Source organism: Spermophilus citellus, assembly GCF_964194105.1.
Source record: "Spermophilus citellus genome assembly, chromosome: 1".
Taxonomy (NCBI): Eukaryota; Metazoa; Chordata; class Mammalia; order Rodentia; family Sciuridae; genus Spermophilus; species Spermophilus citellus.
Window position 1 is genome coordinate 158,995,971 of NC_138182.1, and position 18,839 is coordinate 159,014,809.

General features: G+C 42.3%; 1 pseudogene across 1 annotated transcript; it reads left to right on the forward strand.

Annotated features, from left to right (window-relative positions):
- Window positions 1-3,873: 3,873 nt before the first annotated feature.
- LOC308657248 (barrier-to-autointegration factor-like) lies at window positions 3,874-4,244 on the forward strand (annotated as a pseudogene). The gene has a single exon. The product of its transcript is annotated as a barrier-to-autointegration factor-like (transcript).
- The last annotated feature ends 14,595 nt before the right edge of the window (window positions 4,245-18,839 follow it).

The following is an 18,839-nucleotide window of genomic DNA, read 5'->3' on the forward strand; positions in this document are numbered from 1 at the left end:
TTTAGATTCATTGTAAGTCTATATTACATCTCTAGGGTAATGAGTTAAAATATTTTAAAAGAAGTATAACTGACATGATAAGAAAGGTAAGAAAATGCAATCAAATTCTTAATTAAACCAGAGAAGACAGAAAAGGACGGGAAGAAAAGCAAACAGACAAATGTGGTGAACAGAAAACACATTGTAGACATTAACCTGAATCTATCAACAATCAGTTTAAAGGTAAATGGCCCTAAATACATCAATTAAAAGACAAAGACTATCAGTAGATTAAAAAATTAAAGGACTCAACAATATGTTGTTTACAAGAAATCTACCCTAAATATAATTAAACAAATAGATTTAAAATAAAGGGATGGAGGGACTGGGATGTAGCTTGGAGGTACAGTGCTTACCCAGCATGCACAAAGCCCTGTATTTAATCTCCAGTACCACAAAAATGAATAAATAAAAGGGAGAATGATATGCTATGCTAACAATTATCAAAAGAAAGATGGAGTAGTGATATTAATATCAGACAAAGCAGACTTTGGAGGAAAAAAATTATCAGGGAGAGAGGGGTATTATGTAATGATAGTGTGGTCACTTCTAAGAAGACATTCTCAAATCCTTAATGTGTATGTACCCAACAAGAGAGCATCAAAATATATAAGGCAAAAATGTATAGAGTTACAAGAGAAATAGACAAGTCCATTATTATAGTTAGAAACTAAAACACCCCTCTTATCAGTAATTGACAGATCCAGCAGACAAATATTTAGTAAGGATATAGCTGTAGTGACCAAGACCAACAATCCACTGAATCTAGTTGACATTTTTAGAATACTTCATCCAAAAATAGATACACATTCTTCCCAAGTTCACATGGAACATTCACCAAGATAGGTTACAAACTTGGCCATAAACCAGAGTGGGCTCTTGATGAAATTAAACTAGAAATCAACAACAGCATTGTGTCTGGAACAGGGATAGTTCCAACTTTTTTTTTTTTTTTTTTTTTGTACCAGGAATTGAACCCAGGGGCACTTAACCACTAAGCCACATCCCCACCCTTTTTATTTTTTATTTTGAGACAGGGTCTGCTAAGTTCTTGAGGCTGGCTTTGAACTCACAACCCCCCTGCCTCAGCCTCTCAAGTCACTGGGATTATAGATGTGGATTGTGCCTGGCAGTTCCAAGCTTTATTGAGATTAAAGAATATTTAGGAAGGTTATCCAGGCAGCTTGGGGTGACAGAATCCCTCAAATCATACAAGATGGTGGGTCTCTATTCTTGAGTATTAGGTTTGTTGCTTTCACTGGAGAGCCAGCTGTCAGCTGGAGGGTTTCACTGATGCCATTTCCATGGCCCTAATACCAAAGGTCACAGCTGTTGAAGTAACAGATCTCCTACCCACCCAGAAGTATGATGGAGGCTTGGCCCACTGGCTTAACTGCTTGTTTGGGACTTTTTATTTCCCCTGTGCTATTTTGGCACAATTCTTAATCGAACGTATGGTTCAGATGTGCAGTGGAGTTTGATGGCAAAAGAGAAAAAGGAGCCATATTAGATACTGAAGCACTAGCCATCCTTGACATTGAGTAAACTAGATGTGTTAGGGTTCTGTAGAGAATAGAAGCAATGGGAGATTGTGTGTGTGTGTGTGTGTGTGTGTGTGTGTGTGTGTGAATTGAAAGATTGAGATTAAAGTTTATCATAAAGAAGTGGCTAATGACATTATGGAAGCTGGATAATGCCAAGATCTGAAAGGTGAGTCAGTAAGCTAAAAGCCCAGGAAGGCTGAGGGTTTTATTCCAATCCAAATTGGAAAGCCTGAGAATCAGAAGCATCAGTGGCATGTGCCATTCTAAAAGCTGTCAAAGTCAAGACCCAGGAAGAGCCAGTTTAAGTCTGAAGGCAGGGGAAAAAAGCCTTTTTGTTCTACTCAGGCCTTCAATTGATTGGATGAGGCCCATTCATGTAATGGAGGGCAATTTGATTTAACTAGTCTACGGATGTAAACAATAACCTCATCTAAAAACACACTCATGGACACACCCATAATAGTGTTTGACCAAATGCCTTGGCACCCTATGGTCAAGTTGACACATCAAATTAAGCATCACACTGGGCAATAAACTGGGAATCCTGAACTCTGGTTTCCTCTAGGGAGTCAGAGAATCTGGTAAGGGAAGGATTCTTCACTTGCTCACCTCCTTGGCTCTTATCCTTTTGATTGGGCCCTCTCTTCCATACCAGAAAAGAAACTACAAAAATTCCTTCATTAGCTGACTGTGGTGGACATGAGACTACACCTTGTTAAACTACTACTGCCCAGACCCTTCCCTGGTTGAGGGCCCCAGCCACTGCTCTGCATTTTACTGAGACCAGACTCCTCAGCTCAGATGAGACTCCCTTGTTGACATGGAAGGCTAGGATGCTGCCACCTAAATCCCTCTCTTCCATGCGCTCAGGGTCAAACTTGCACTGGACTCCCACAATTCTCTCCCTCTCCTAGCTCCCTCCCTACTTCAGGCACTTTCTCTAATAAAATCCTTACACAGTTAATCCTGGTTTAATCATGTCTCGGTGGCTACTTCTGTGAGGACCTGGACTAACACACTGATTTTTTTTTCTCCTTTAAAGAGACATCATTATACACAAAGAACACATGTTTCAGAGAAAGGTCTGGATTGCAATTTGAATTTTGTCACTAGCTGTATCATCTTATTCAAGTCACAAGTTCTTTAGCCAGGGCTGCTGGAGGGAGGATTCCTAGCATATAAAAAGATAATTGCTATATTGGAATGTGCTTTGTCCCTTAAGGGTTCGTATGTTGGGATCTTGGTCCCCAGAGTGGTGATATGAGAGATGGTGGATAGGACCTTTAAAAACTGGGTCCAGTGGGAAATAATTAGGTTATTGAGGGTACTGCCCTCCAAAGGAATTCTGTCGTTCTTATGAGAGGGTTGTTATAAAAGAGTGAGACTGACCCTATCCCCATCTGGTTCCCTTTCTTTCCATGTGATTTCTCCCTCATCCATGTTCTCCTGCCATGATGCTGTCACCATGAGGTGATGTAGCCAGCAAGTCCTTGTCAGATTCAGCGCCATACCCTTTGGATTTTTCAGCTAACAAAACTGTGAGCGCAATAATCGTCTTTTCTTTATAAATTACACAACTTAAGGTATTTTGTTATAGTTACAGAATATGAATTAATAAAACAAGAATTGTCAAATCCAAAAAAAAGTTCATAGTTTAGGTAATAGTACTAGACCATTGTCAGTTTTATAGTTTTGACAAATACATCATAGTTACATAAGATGTTGGAAAACTGAGTAATGGGTACTGGGGATTGAACCCATGGGTCTCCTGCATTCCAGGCAAGTGTCCTGTCACTGAGCTACATCCCTGACTCTTTTTATTTTATTGTGAGACAGGGTCTTGGGGCTGGAGCTATATCTTGTGGTACAGCATTTGCCTAGCATGTACAAGGCCCTGGGTTTGATCCCCAGCACTAAAAAAAAAAAAAAAAAAATTCACTGCTCTGCCTTTTGGCTAAGATCAAGTGGAGACAGGGTCTTGCTAACTTGCCCAGGTTGCCATCTTCCTGCCTCAGCCTCCTGAGTAGTAGGGATTACAGTCATATGCCACCATACCCGGTTTACAGGAACTTTCTCTTGTATTTAAATATTTAAAAAGGTGGAATCTTGGCTCAGTGGTAGAGCACTTGCCTAGCACGGTTAGGCACTGGGTTCAATTCTCAGCACTGCATATGAACAAATAAAATAAAGGTCCATCAACAATTAAAAATTTTTTAAATAAATACTTTAAAAGCTTGCAATTTTGAGTGGCAAAAGCAACTGTTACAGGAGCCGGAGCTGCCTATTAAGCTCGATCAAAATGACAACCTCCCAAAAAGCATCGAGACTTCGTGGCAGAGGCTATGGGGGAAAAGCCAGCGGGGAGCCTGGCTGGGATTGGTGAAGTCCTGGGCAAGAAGCTGGAGGAAAGGGGCTTTGACAAGGCATATGTCGTCCTCGGTCAGTTTCTGGTGCTAAAGAAAGATGAAGACCTCTTCCAGAATGGCTGAAAGACACATGGTGCCAATGCCAAGCAGTCCTGGGACTGCTTTGGGTGCCTTCGAGAATGGTGTGACGCCTTCTTGTGAGGTTCTCTGGGGAGCCCTCAATCCCTAGCCCCATTATCAAGTGTCCAGAGTTTGCAGCTGAGTGGGGGCTCCGTGTCCTCTACAAAGGAAGAGATTGCTGTTGTCGCACTCCAGGGTCTTTGGAGTTCTCTCCCCTCACCATTTCAATCTTTTTGGTATTTTTGCTCTTGCATGCAACTCCCTTTCTCTTTCCCCTGCCAGTTCCATGGAAACCATTAACCAGCTTTTCTGATTGGATTCCTGGCCCCTTCCCTCACCCCCACCTTCACCTCTGGTCTGTTTGATGCCATTTGGCACCTTTTTTGGATAACAGCCACTGTCCTTGTAAAGGTTTTTAGATCAATAAAGACAGTGGCCTTCAAAAAAAAAAGCTTACAATTTTATTATAAATGTAAAATAGTCCCAAATAAAAAGTTCTTAACAATAAGGTACATATGAGCAACATAGTAGTTCTTCAATACATGATAGAATCCTGTCCTTCCTTTCAGGCTGACAGAAATTGTGAGGTGTCTCTGTTACTGCTTCTATGTGAGCCATGCCCCCTTACCACCAACAGGGGTTAGCGTGTGAACTTTCCAAACTGTGATATTGGATTAGGAAGAAGCACTGTTTTGTTTAGTGGAAAAGGTAACTATTTTCTTGTCTGATAACTCAGTATTGGGTATTTCCTTCACATAGAAAGGAAGTGTCTGAGTTTGTTTTCTGTTACTGTAACAGAATATCTCTGTAATTTATAAAGAAAAGAGGTTTATTTTCCACTTTCCACTCCGAAAAGTGGAAAGTCCATGATTGGGTAGCTACATCCAGTGAGAGCTTTCTTGTTGGTGGGACTCTGCAGAGTCCGGAGGCAGTGCAGAATGTCACAAAAGAAAGAGCCAAATTGCCTCTGAAGCACTTGGAGATAGCCCATTAATCCAGAGTAGGTTAATCCATGCAAGAAGGCAAAGGTCCCACCTCTGAATACCTCACAAGGGCATTACATTTCAATGAGTTTTGGTGAGGAGGAAGATGTTTGTCCTTAATGACTATTCCCTAGGATGTACTCCCTCATAGGGGCCTCCCTGACTACCCATTCTAAAATAGTTCCCCAGAACCCACACAATCACCTTGGTTTTTTTCCTTTCCCTCTCTCCCTCCAACCCTCCATCACATCCTCTCTATCTCTCTTTCTGTCCAATACTGGGGTGATTGACCCAGGGGTACTCTACCACTAAGCAACATCCCCCAGCCCTTTCTAGTTTTTGTTTGAGACAGGTTCTCACTAAGTTGCTGAGGCTGGCCTCAAATTTGTGATCCTCCTGCCTCAACCTCCCAAGTAGCTGGGATTGTAGACGTGAGCCCACAGTGTCTGGTCATAATCACCTTGTTTTATTGCCCTTACAGTTACTACCACTGACTTAAATAATCTTTATCCTCTCTTCCCTGCCTCCATCCCAGTTGGATATCAACCCCATTCCCAGTTCAGGGCCTAGATATCTTGTTCACTGCTGTGTCCCCAGTGCCTGTGCCCAGTAAGCACTTCCTTGTGATGAACTGAGTTGATGTTGTCCTGGTGGCATGTTCCAGCTCCCATCTCTGCTGTTCTTGATGAGGCCTCCTCTGCTCCAAAAGATGCTATTCAGTTTTCCTATCCTTCCCTGAAGATCTGGCTCCACGCCTCAGCCTACTCCTGGGCTCTACCTTCCTGTTCACTATTTGTCCTTTCTACCTGTCTCCCTGTCTGCCACCAGCTGCCATGCTCTCTGCCAGCCTTTATTCTGCCTCATTTAAGCTCATTTGTACTAGTTCCCTTTTTAGGAGCAACCCCTGAAGCGCAGCACCTGTTCTGGGTGGCTCGGGTTCCCTTTTCCTAATTAGTACACTCAGCAGAGTAAAGGTGCTCCCCAAATGGCTACCTCCTTCCCTCTGGAAACTCGCTGGAGCTGAGCCCAGCTCACAGGCCCAGTGGCGGCTATTTCTTGGCAAGCCCCTTTACCATCACAGGAGGATGTCTAGAGCAGCTCAGAGATGCTCAACTCCTATAGGGCAAAAGGTCAGAGGAACACACTGTGAAAATTCTGTATTTTAAGGGGTTATAAAGCCCAAGTGCTTATTGTCATTTGGATATAGTCTGGATGTGACTTGGTCCCCAAAGGTTCATGTGTTGGAAGATGGCCCCTAGTGTGGCAGTGCTGGAGGGTGGAGAGACCTCTAAGAGGCAGGGCCTTAGACTGGCCCCTCTTCACTCTTTGGCTTCCTGCTCTCACTGTGTGATTTCTCCCTCCCTCCCTCCCACCATGTGGTGATGCAGGCAGTGGGGCTCCTTGCAGAGATGACTCAGTGTCCTTTGGACTTTAGGCCACCAAAACTGTGAGCCAAATATACCTCTTTTCTTTTTAAGTATCCAGCCTCAGGTATTTCATTATAGCAATGCAAAACTGACAATACAGTGCTTTGGGGCTGACCTACCTTTCCAGGTGACTTGTCTTCCTTCTTGCTGTGACCCACCCTGTCCTCATTACAGGCAGGGCTTTAGACCTCAGTCTTGGAGGCTACAACCCAGGAGAGGGTCTGATGGGTTCTCTCTCTCTCGAGAGAGAGAGAGAGAGAGAGAGAGAGAGAGAGAATTTTTTAATATATATATATATATATATATTTTTTTTTTTTTAGTTTTCGGCAGACACAACATCTTTGTATGTGGTGCTGAGGATCGAACCTGGGCTGCACGCATGCCAGGCGAGCGCGCTACCGCTTGAGCCACATCCCCAGCCCCCTGATGGGTTCTCTTGAAATCGGAATGAGAAAGAGATTTAGGAACATTTTTTTCACTCTTATAGTTCAAAACCAGAAGGCAGCACCAAGATAAAATTGCCCAACTGGAATAATCGCCTAGAACCTCACCCAGGATGGAAGACACACTTTGCCAACAGACTCAACACACATCATCACATCCACCTTTCATTTCCTGCTGCTACAGGAGCACATCATTAAATCATCCTGCTTTTCATAAAATTGAAGCCAAGGTAGAAGTAGAGGAGTGAGGAACTAACTGAAGGGTCAGTGAGAATTATTTAGGGAGGGGAGAGATTCCTGGAGCTGGTCAGCTAAAGTTGTAGAACTGGGACTTTTGAATTCAGCTAGGTGTCAATCCCACCTCCACCAATAACTAACCATGCAACCTCTAAAGCAAGTCACTAAATATCTCTGATCCTTGCTTTCTCCATCTGTAAAGTAGGCACCTTACACCAGAGTACCTAATAAGGGTAGCTTTTATTACCACCGAAAGACTAAAACAATGAATGAAGCCATATTTCTCCTGCTTCAGAGAGTCACATTACCTCATCATGCCAACAATTCTAACTTGAGCTTGCTGGGGACTTTGAGGGACTTGCAATTCTGTCTTGCCAAGAGATGCAAGCCATTCCCACAGTAACAGCTGTTAAGGGTAATCACTCATGAGGAAATAAAAGTCATAGATGAAAAGATAGATAACAGACAAAGCAAGTCCACAGTTTAGAACTGAGATTAATAGAAGCAAACCAGAAAATATATTTAAAAGAATAAATATAATCTAACCATGAGGCCAGGCACAGTGGCACATGCTTGTGATCCCAATAGCTTAGGAGGCTGAGGCAGGAAGATTGTGAGTTCAGAGGCAGCCTCAGCAACTTACAGAGGCCCTAAGCAACTTAATGAGACCCTGACTGAAAATAAAAAAATAAAAAGGGCTGGGGATGTGGCTCAGTGGTTAAGTATCCTTGGATTCAATCCCTGGTACCCGCCCCCCCTCCAAAAAAAAAAGAAGAAAAGAAAATAAAAAGAAAAAGAAAGAAAGAAGATGAGTTTGTAGGAAAACAAACAAGAAAAATATAAAAAATGATAGCAGTTTGACAAAGATGCTGTTAATTTAATGGCAAAGGTAGTCTTATAAATAAATGGTGCTGGGATATTTGGATGCAAAAAAATAGACTGTTATCTCAAAAAGTTTAATTTAAAATCTATCATAGGCCTAAATGTAAGAGCTAAACTATAAAACTTTTAGAAGGAAATGCAGGTGATAATCTTCATGACTCTGGTTAGGCAAAGAGTTCTTAGATATGACATCAAAAGCATGATTCATAAAGGGAAAAGATGATAAATTTGATTTCCTCAAAATAACTTTTGCACTTCAAAAGAGACTGTTAAGATGGAAAAGTAAACCATATGCTGGGAGAAAATATTTGTATATCATTTGACAAAAGACTCATATTCAGGATAAAGAACTCTTACAACTGAATCAGAAGACAACCCAATTTAAAAATGGGCAATCAGCTTTTTGTTGCTGTGACAAAATACCCAAGAAAAACAACTTAGAGGAGGAAAGATTTATTGTGGCTCACTGTAAGGTCAAGTGGCTCAGTTTAAGGTCAACTGGCTCCATTTCTTTTTTTTTTTTTTTTGCCTTTTTTTATTGGTTGTTCAAAACATTACATAGTTCTTGATATATCATATTTCACACTTTGATTCAAGTGGGTTATGAACTCCCATTTTTACCCCGTATACAGATTGCAGAGTCACATCAGTTACACTTCCACTGATTTACATATTGACATACTCATGTCTGTTGTATTCTGCTGCCTTTCCTATCCTCTACTACACAATGGAGTATTACTCTGCATTAAAAAATGACAAAATTATAGAATTTGGAGGGAAATGGATGGCATTAGAGCAGATTATGCTAAGTGAAGCTAGCCAATCCCTAAAAAACAAATGCAAAATGTCTTCTTTGATATAAGGAGAGTAACTAAGAACAGAGTAGGGAAGAAGAGCATGAGAAGATGACTAACATTTAACAGGGATGAGAGGTGGGAGGGACAGGGAGAGAGAAGGGAAATTGCTTGGAAATGGAAGGAGACCCTTAGGGTTATACAAAATTACATACAAGAGGAAGTGAGGGGAAAGGGAAAAATAATACAAGGGGGAGAAATGAATTACAGTAGAGGGGGTAGGGATAGTAGAGGACTGGCTCCATTTCTTTGGGCCTGAAGTGAGGCAGAATTTCATGGCAGAAGGTCACAGTGGAGGAGTATTGCTTCAGTTACGGTGGCCAGAAAGCTGTGGGGGGGCAGGAGAGGGAGGGAGGGAGAGAGGGAAAGAGAGAGAAAGAGAGAGAAAGAGAGAGAGAGAGAGAGAGAGAGAGAGAGAGAGAAGATGAACCCTTTCAGGGCATGCACCCAGTGACCTACCTCCTCCAGCCACATGTCACCTGCCCACAGTTCCACCTCAGTCCTTTTAAACTAGGATGGACTGATTAGGTTGCAGCTCTCATGATCCCATCATTTTACCTTGGAACATTCCTGCATTAACACAGGAGGTTTGGGGGGATACCTTATATCTAAATCATAATACCCTTCCAAGGCATGTCCGCAGTGACCTACTCACCCCAATTAGGTCCCACCTCCTATAGTTTCCACCACCTTTAACAATGCCATCAAATTATGAATCGATCAGTGGATTTAATCCTGATGAGATCAGAGCCCTAATGATCCAATCACTTTCCAAAAGCCCTACCTCTGGACTTCACTGTATTCAGGACCACGCTTTCAACACATGAGTTTTGGGGGGACATTCTAGCCCTAAACCATATGAAGCTGTAACCAATTGACTGATTTGACTACGCTGTAGCCAACTAAGTTGTTTTCAATGCCTCACTTCTGTTTTCTGGGAATGCTTTCTGATCACCTAGTTGTATGCAGGTCTCATGATCTGCTCTAGTTCCGGGAGTTGGCCAATTTGTGAATCATTTTTGTTTTGTTCTTCTCAAACAAAATCTACTCGATTTAACTGATCTTTCAGCACTAAAAGTTCCCCTTTGCTCTCTGTGCACCATCCTTCCTGCTGCAGGGGGTTACATATGCCTCATCCAGAACTTGTTTGGCTCCCCCTCTTTCCCTGCATATCTGCTGTTCCCCTTCAGATGTCCACCCCAAGTGTTGCTTCCTCAAGAAACCTTATCCAGATCCCCTTACTAGACCCCTACCCCAACTGCCCCAGAATCACTGCTTGCCAACACTTGTTACTGTTACAGTCTTACAGCTGTTGTGGTTATATATGTCTCTCTGACTGTAGGCTTGGAGATGACAGAGATTGCGCCGGTACTGGCTCACTGCTGTCTCCCCAGTGTCTGGCACTGGTAAATATTTATCTGTAAATCTCTTAGGAGGCCTCCACTTAAAATAGTAATTCACTCTCCACGCCAAGGGAAAGAGGGACTGATTTATGGAAAGTTAATCTGCTCCAAGCAGGTGTCTTTCATTGTCAACTGATATGTCTATTTCCTAGAATACCATGAGCCTTTCTAGTAGAGAGATGATAAAACCAGAGATTATCGCAGTGATATAAATCTCTCCAAGGACTGGAAACTAAGACCTGGACATAGGGCAGCCAGGGCTCAAGGCAGACCCTGAGCTCAGAGTCGACCAGCATCCTGGAGACCTAGTCTAGTCCTGGCCCTACCAATATCTAGTTGAATGGCCTCAGGCAAGTGTTTAGCTTCTCAGGATCTCTGGTTCCTTATCTGTACAGAGGCCACTGAACAAGATTCGTGCTGTGACTGCTAATCTGTTTCTACTGCTGTTTCCTCTTGAGTAACAGCCATTCTTTGGGTCAATTCCTCTCTTCCTTTTCTTTTTCTTTTTCTTTTCTTTTTTTGAAGGGGGCATAGTGGGGATTGAACTCAGGGGCACTTGACCACTGAGTCACATCCCCAGCCCTATTTTGTATTTTATTTGGAGACAGGGTCTCACTGAGTTGCTTAGTGCCTTACTGTTGCTGAGGCTGGCTTTGAACTTGTAATCCTGGCTCAGCCTTCCAAGTCACTGGGATTAGAGGCGTGCACCACTGTGCCCAACTCCTCTCCCCTTCTTTATAACTAGGATCAACCACTGATCATTTAAGGTATTCATCCATACAAATGATTCTTGGGGCTAGGGGACAGGGACTTAATGATTCCTAATATCTGCAACAGCTATAAAGATGCAATAATCTGTATAATCTCGTATGACCTGGCCAATTCTTGACATTCTCATTTCAATTCAAAATGTCACTTCCTTAAAACTATTTCTGAACATCTTAAAATATTCCTCTTTTCTACCCACTTTCTCAGTTTCATTCTATGTCATTCGCCTACAACTCTCTGCAGACATCTTGTTTTTATTTTTCTTTTCCTCTGCCTGGTTTCCCACGCTAGTGTGAGTCCCATGGGAGCTGGTTTTGTGGTCTAGCATATAGATTCTTCCAGAGAAGGTCCCAAGTGTGTTTAAAAAATGTGGATTCTGACTGTTCTGTGATTATGTCATATTTACTGACAGCATAGGGGGGCTTTTTGGACACATTTTTTGAAATTAATGTTTCCATGAATTAATTTCACCCTTCCACACATTTATAAAAGACAAGGCTCACCTATCATCAAAGAATCTCCAAGGTGTATGATAAAATCAGAAGAATCCCTGTTCAAAAAGTCTTAAAATGTACCTTTGAGGATTATCCAACTATAATTGAGATATGCAGATATCTCTTACTGGGTGGGTTCTAACATACACTACAGGTTTTTGGATCTTGAGTGAATTTCTTAATTTCCATCCTGAATTTCCTTATCTCAAAAATGAGAATAAGGTGCTGAGGGCGTAGTTGAGTAGGATAGCACTTGCCTAGCATGCATGAGGCCCTGGGTTCCATCCCCAGAACCTCAAAAAATACAAATTATAGCGCTTTTCAGCTTTTCTTTGAAGACTATAAACACTGCCTAAATCACCCATCTCTATCTTAATATTTTGTATGTGGTAATTCTCAATAGACAGAAATTATAATTATGATTAGGCTATTTATGTGCAAAACCCCCACTATTTTGTCTAGTTTAATATATAACACCATGAGCTAAATATATTAAATAATTGATGTTATTTATTCTTATTTTCTTCCTTCATGAATTAAACATTATTGGAAAAACTGAGACTTAAGTTAAACGGCTTAAATCATTTACCCAGATACTAAATGGCAGAGATTGAAATTGAACGTCGTCTATTTGATTGGAGACCCAGTTTTCCTACCACTGTTCTGAAGCCATTTTCTTCTGGCATTTCTTTTGTGTTTGGAGTTTAAGGATGGACAGAGAAGAGGTGTAGGGATGTCGCTCAGTGGTGGAGCACTTGCCTAGCTTGTATGAAGCCCTGGGCTTGATATCCAGTAGCACAAACAAAACAACACGAGAAGAGTGGATAGAGGAGAAACCTGCAACAGGTCAAGTTGAAGTCCAGGTAAGAAGAACTAAAAAGCAGAGCCCCCATGTTTTTGTCTAAGTGTTAGAACCTCTTTTCATTTCAAAAGCCTCCAAAGGCCATTATAACTGCAACTAGCCTTAGTACAGATTTAAAATAGCAAGTGGACTCCAAGCCCACCTCTGTGAAGCCACTTTTTGTAATCTGTTGGTGATGGTGATGTTGGCTTTCCTTATGGATAGAGACCAGTGATTCTCAACTGGGGGATTTGTTCCCCTAAGCACACTTGGCAATGTCTGAACACATTTTTGGTTTCAAAACTGAGGGGATGCTACTGCCATCTAGTGGTATATGCCAGGGATGCAGCTAAGCATCCTATAATGCACAGCACAGTCTCTACAATCACCCATTCTGAGATGTTGGTAGTATTGACGTTGAGAAATTCTGGTGTAGACCTCTGTTCACTAGTTGTGTAACTTTGAGCAAGTTACTTTCCCTCTCTGATATTAAGTTTCATTGTCTACAGAGTTATAGAACATGATGTACCTTGCACAGATACTAGGTGCTCAAACTTAATTAGTCCTCTCTATTTGTGTGCTCTTCCAAATTATGGATCAAAAAATATTTGGAAAAAATTGCATCTGTACTGACCATGTACAGACTTATCCTTGTCATTATTCCCTAAACAGCAGTGTAAAGTATTTATATAGCACATACTTGTAATGCAATATGGCCCAATCTCCCCAATTTCCTGAGAACCAATATTCCCCCACTCCAGCTTCCTCATACTGATAATGGAAACTGAGAGGCTGCACCTGGCCCAGGTAGGCACCAAGGAAACTGGAATTGTAAGGTATTTATGTTACAATTAGTAACATAAGTCAGCACAGTCTAGCTAAATCTACATATGCATATTTCCTGGCTTTTGTTTCTATTAATTGTAACTGCTTCTATAGGACCAGCAGAGAGATTAGCTTAGTACTTCATGTTACCTACAAACACCTCCTGCACACTTCAAATTATCTGTAGATTATTCAAAATCCCTAATGTTACTGGCAGCCAAGCCAAGAAACCTGCCTAGATCCTGGCTAACTAGGTTTGGTCACCTGCCCACGTAAGAAATAAACCATGTAAAAAGAAAAATGAATTTAATTACAGTTTGGCCCAAATGGGTGAAAATCAGACATTGCTAAGTTTGATCTAGATGACAGATAAATTCTGAGATCAGATCAAAAGATGTTTCTGGCTTTTAGGTCTAAATTCAGGTCTCTATCTTTAGCAGGTTTTTCTCATACATTCTCATGAGTAATAACAATAACTATCACGTTTCACTTACTAGGTATATTAGCTTTGCATCACTGTGACAAAATACCTGAGAAAAATCAAGTCAAAGTAGTAAAGATTTATTTTGGCTAATGGTTTCAAAGTCACTTGGCCCCATCACTTTGGGCCTATTGCAAGGCAGTACATCATGCCAGGACCCCATGGCAGAGGAAACTGCTCACCTTACAGTGTTTGGGAAGCAAAGAGAGAGAAAGGAAGGCCCCAGGGTCCCAATAGCTCTTTTAAGGGCATGCCCCCAAAGACCTAACTTCCTTCCATTAAGCCCCACCTCCTAAAAGTTCAACAACTTCCCAATAGTTCCACAGGTTGACAACCAAACCTTTAGCATATGTGCTTTTAGGGGACATTTAAGAGCTAAATCCTAAAAATAGCCCCCTGTACCCCAAAGGCTCATGTCCATTTCACAAAATGCATTTAGTCTATCTCTAAGAGGTTCCAAAGTCTTAACAGTGTCATCATTGCTCAAAAGTTCAAGTCCAGATACTCCTCTGAGACTCAGGCAAATTCAGCTGTGATTCTCTGTAAAAAAGAACAAATTACATATATCCAAGATATAATGGAACTGGGTAAACATTCCCCTTCCCAAAGGAAGGAATAGGGAAATAAAGAGAGATCAAGAGCAACACAGAAGCAGGAATCAAAGAAACACAGAAATCCGGGGATGCAAACATTAAACCCTCTAGCTCTGTATCTGGCACACATGGCTTGAGCTCTGAAGTGTAACAGAGTTCACTTCATGTTTTGAAGTCAAAACCTCGATGCTTGACCACTAGTGACTTGTGAAACCGACATTATTTTCCCTTCCTCTTCCCCTTCTTCCTTTCCTAATCATGGGGGAAAGCAAGACCATCATTCTTCCTGCCCTAAACCAAGTTATCTGTGATTACATTCACTCCTGACAAGAATAAAGGAACCCCAGGGGGAGGGAAGAGTAGAAGTTCAGTAGAGTAGACAAAGGGGAATGAAGGGAAGGGAGGGGTGAAAACAGGAAAGACAGTGGAATGAATCAGACGTTGTAACCTTCCTGTGTTCACATACGAGCACTCGACTAGCGTAACTCCACACCGTGAGAACCACAAGAATAGGAAGTTAGACTCCATGTACGTATGATATGTCAAAATACACCCTACTGGCATGTTTATCTAAAAAGAACAACAACAGAAAAATAATAAAGAAATCCCAGACCTGGAAACTGGAACAACAGATTTCTCAAGTACGTAAGTTGAACATTAATTAGATCTACTGATAATGATACTTGAAAAGCAGCCCTTGTATCCACTTTTTAAAGTTCTCTATTCCTCTTGGTAGTGAGAATGGCAGCTTCTGTGATGTCAGTCTCCTCCCTTCCTATCTACTAGCAATATAATTAAGGTTTTTCGCAAACCCTGTTCTTGTTATTGGATTGGCAACAGGAATAAGGACCAAGCTTTAGTATCAAAAGGGCTTGGTCAGCTGGGCACAGTGGTGCTTGCCTGTAATCCCAACAGCTCGGGAGGCTGAGGTGGGAGGATTGCAAGTTCAAAGCCAGCCTCAGCATAAGTGAGGTGTTAGGCAACTCAGTGAGACCCTGTCTCTAAATAAAATACAAAATAGGGCTGGGGATGGGGCTCAGAGGTCGAGTGCCCTTGAGTTCAATCCCTGGCACCCCCTCTCCCCAAAAAAGGCTTGGGCAGACCTGCCTTTATAGCCTTGCTGGTTGTGGCGTACACGGCCCCTCTCTTGGACTGGCTCCGCTCACTGCCTGCAGCTTCCCCTGGCAGGCATTCTATGTTTCTGGCACCCTCCGCTTCACTCTCACAGCTTCACATCTCACCCTGTCAGGAACAGCTTACAGGGAATCTAACTCTGTCACACACTAGCTTCCCGGGCTTTCCTTTGAAATATTGGTGGGAGCCTCTGTTGACCCCATAACTCTGGCATGCTCTGTGCCCTCAAAACCATGCCAAGGCATCTGCCTGCAGGAGCTGTAACTAAGACTTTTTTTAACCACGACTGCAGCAGCCTCTCAGAACCCTAATGGCTGAACTTGGGGAAACAAATCCCAGGAAAACAATTCCCTCGGCAGCGCTGTGCAAGCAGGCACCCCCACGCACACACACACTGTCTTCTCAAAGGACAGTCCTTGAAAAGGATTTACATTTTTATACCTATGAACCTACAGTTGGTGGAATCTAGCCAGTTCTTTAGATGTCCTCAAGGCATCTCTCCTGGTGAAAAGTACTTGGCTTCTTTCTAACCGTGTTAATCTCTTAAGCAACTACATGCTCCTTGGCGGACCTTTATACAGTGTCCTATTCTGGTCAAACCATAAGTTTTATGAACTTTTCTGCTCTGCTTTTTACTCTTGATTCTTGTTGTATTTCTGTATTAAATCAGCCATCAATACCTGCTAGGGTTTGGAAATGAGGAATCCCCTCAAAGCTCCTGTAATAATGCAGGAATGTTTCTAGATCATGAGAGCTGTAACCTAATAAGTCCATCCTGGTTAGAATGGACTGACTGGGCGGTAAGTATAGGCAGATGGGGTGTGACTGGAGGAGGTGAGTCACTGGAGACATGCCTGGAAAGGTGCTTCTTCCCTGTGGACCCTTCTCCCATTCCTCTGTCTCTTTGCTTCCTGACTCTACCATGATCTGAGCAGCTTTCCTCTGCTGGATCCTCCGCCATGATTAGCTGCTTCACCTTAGTCCCAGATCAATGGAGTCAGCCATCTATGGACTAAGACCTCTGAAACTATGTGCCCCCAATAAATGTTCCATTCTCTAAGTTGTTCTTGTCAGGTATTTTGGTCAAAGTAATGAAAAACTTAAACAATATCCATGCCACTGCCTGAATGTTATACTGCCATGAAATTTCTTCTGCCAGATTCATTAGTTGATCATCTTTAAACATAGCCTCTCACAAAGTCTCAGGACACAGACAAAATGTAAACAAGTTCTTTGCCCAAATATAATGTGAACAGCCTCTAGGCCAATTCCCAATAGAGTATTCATTTCCATTTGAAATCTCATAAGCACAATCTTTTTTTTAATATTTATTTATTTATTAGTTATTGGCGGATACAACATCTTTGTTTGTATGTGGTGCTGGAGGATCGAACCCGGGCCACACGCATGCCAGGTGAGCGCGCTACCGCTTGAGCCACATCCCCAGCCCCTCATGAGCACAATCTTTACTGTCTATTCCTATCAGCCGTCTGGTCTTCTGATCCCCAATCAGAATTGCCCATTAAGCTCCACTTACAGAATTCAAATATTTCTCTAGCTTGTGGTTATGGTTTGGATTTTTCTTTTTTTTTACAAATGATTGATCCCAGGGGCACTTAATCACCAAGCCATACTCCCAGCCCTTTTTTTGAAAATATATTTTTTATTTTGAGACAAGGTCTTGCTAAGTTGATAAATTGCTAAGGCTGTCCTCAAATTTGCCATCCTCCTGCCCCAGCCTCCTGCGCCACTGGGATTACAGGTGTGTGCCACCACACCTGGCTTATGGTTTGGATTTTAAGTGTCCCCCAAGAGCTCATGTGTTGAGACTTTTGTCCCCAGTGCATCAGAGGTGGGGCTTTGGGAAAATAATTGAATCATGAGGGTTTGACCTCATTAATGGGCTAATTAATTCATAGATTCATAACCTACAGGCTACTGGAAGATGGTGGAAACTTTAGGATAAGGGACCTAGTTGGAGGAATTAGGTGCATGCCCTTGGAGGGTGCATTTTGTCCCTTGTCTCTGTCTCTGTCTCTGTCTCTCTCCCTGTTTCTTGGCTGCCATGAGGTGAACATCCTTGCTCCACCTCATGTTCTCCACCATGATGTTCTGCCTTGCCAGAGGCCCAAAGTGATGGGGCCAAGTGACCATGAACTAAAACCTCTGGAACCATGAGCCAAAGAAGTCTTTTCTCCTTTTAAGTTGTTTAGCTCAGGTATTTTATCATAGCAATAGGAAGATGACTGACACACTTTATTCTCCAAAATTTTCCATATTCCTCCTGCAAACCAATTCCAGAGTCCTCTATATCATCAGGTATAGTCACAACAATGGCCCCATTTCTCAGTACCAGTTTTCTAGGCATTTATCAATCCAATCAATATACAACCATGGCTAACCATCACACTAGGTGCAAAGAAAACATCCCTTTTGCACATGGGGAAACTGATTCAGAGAGGCCAAGTTTTTTGCCCAAGGTCCCTAGCAATAGTAAGTGGTTCCATGCTGGGATTCCAACCCAGGCAGCCTACACTTACTCTCTGGTTGTATGTTATGTGTCTTTGCCAAAGACTTAGGCCCCAACTCACAGAGCTGGGGGACTTTCTCCCTCTAACAGGGCCCTATGTTGGCATTGTTCCCTCTTTTATAGACTTTCTCACTTTAGCTTTCCTTTTTATGCCTGAGGTCTTACAGATTATCTTCCTTCCCAGAGAAGATACTTGACGGGATTGAGTATGTTCCAGTAGGAGAAATTCTAGGGGGTAGGTCTGAAGTGAGTCTCAGTTTTAGAGCACTTTTCTAGCATGTTCAAGGCCCTGGTTTGATCCCCAGCAACATGTGCACACACACACTGAGGCAAAAAAGAATAAAACTCTAGGGAAAGTTTATCTTCTGAAACAAATGAAAAAAAAAAAAAAGACATTTGAAGTAAATTGGTCAAAATTAATTGTACTTACAAAGCCCTGGAATCCAGGCTTCCCCATGCCAAATTCAACTAACTGTAGAGCATACCAGGTGACAGAATGACAGCCTGTGCCAGGAGAAAATTGTCTCCTCCTACTTTGGATCTTGATTGTCCCCCCAAAAGCTTGGTCCCCAGTTTGGCACTATTGAGAGATTGTTGGAACCTTTAAGGGGTGGGACACAGAGGGGGGGGTTAGGTCATTTGGGGCATGGCCTCTAAGGGAATAGTGTTCCCTGGCCCTTCTTCCTCTCTTTAGATTCCCGAACATGAGCTGAGTGGTTTTGCTCCACCACATGCTCCTGCCGTGGTGCACTGCTTGGCCCCAGACCCAGAAGCAAAGGGATCCACTCAGTCATGGGCCAGGATTTCCCAAACTCTAAACCAAAATAAATCTTTTCTCTTTATAATTTGATTATCTCAGGACTTTGTTATAATGA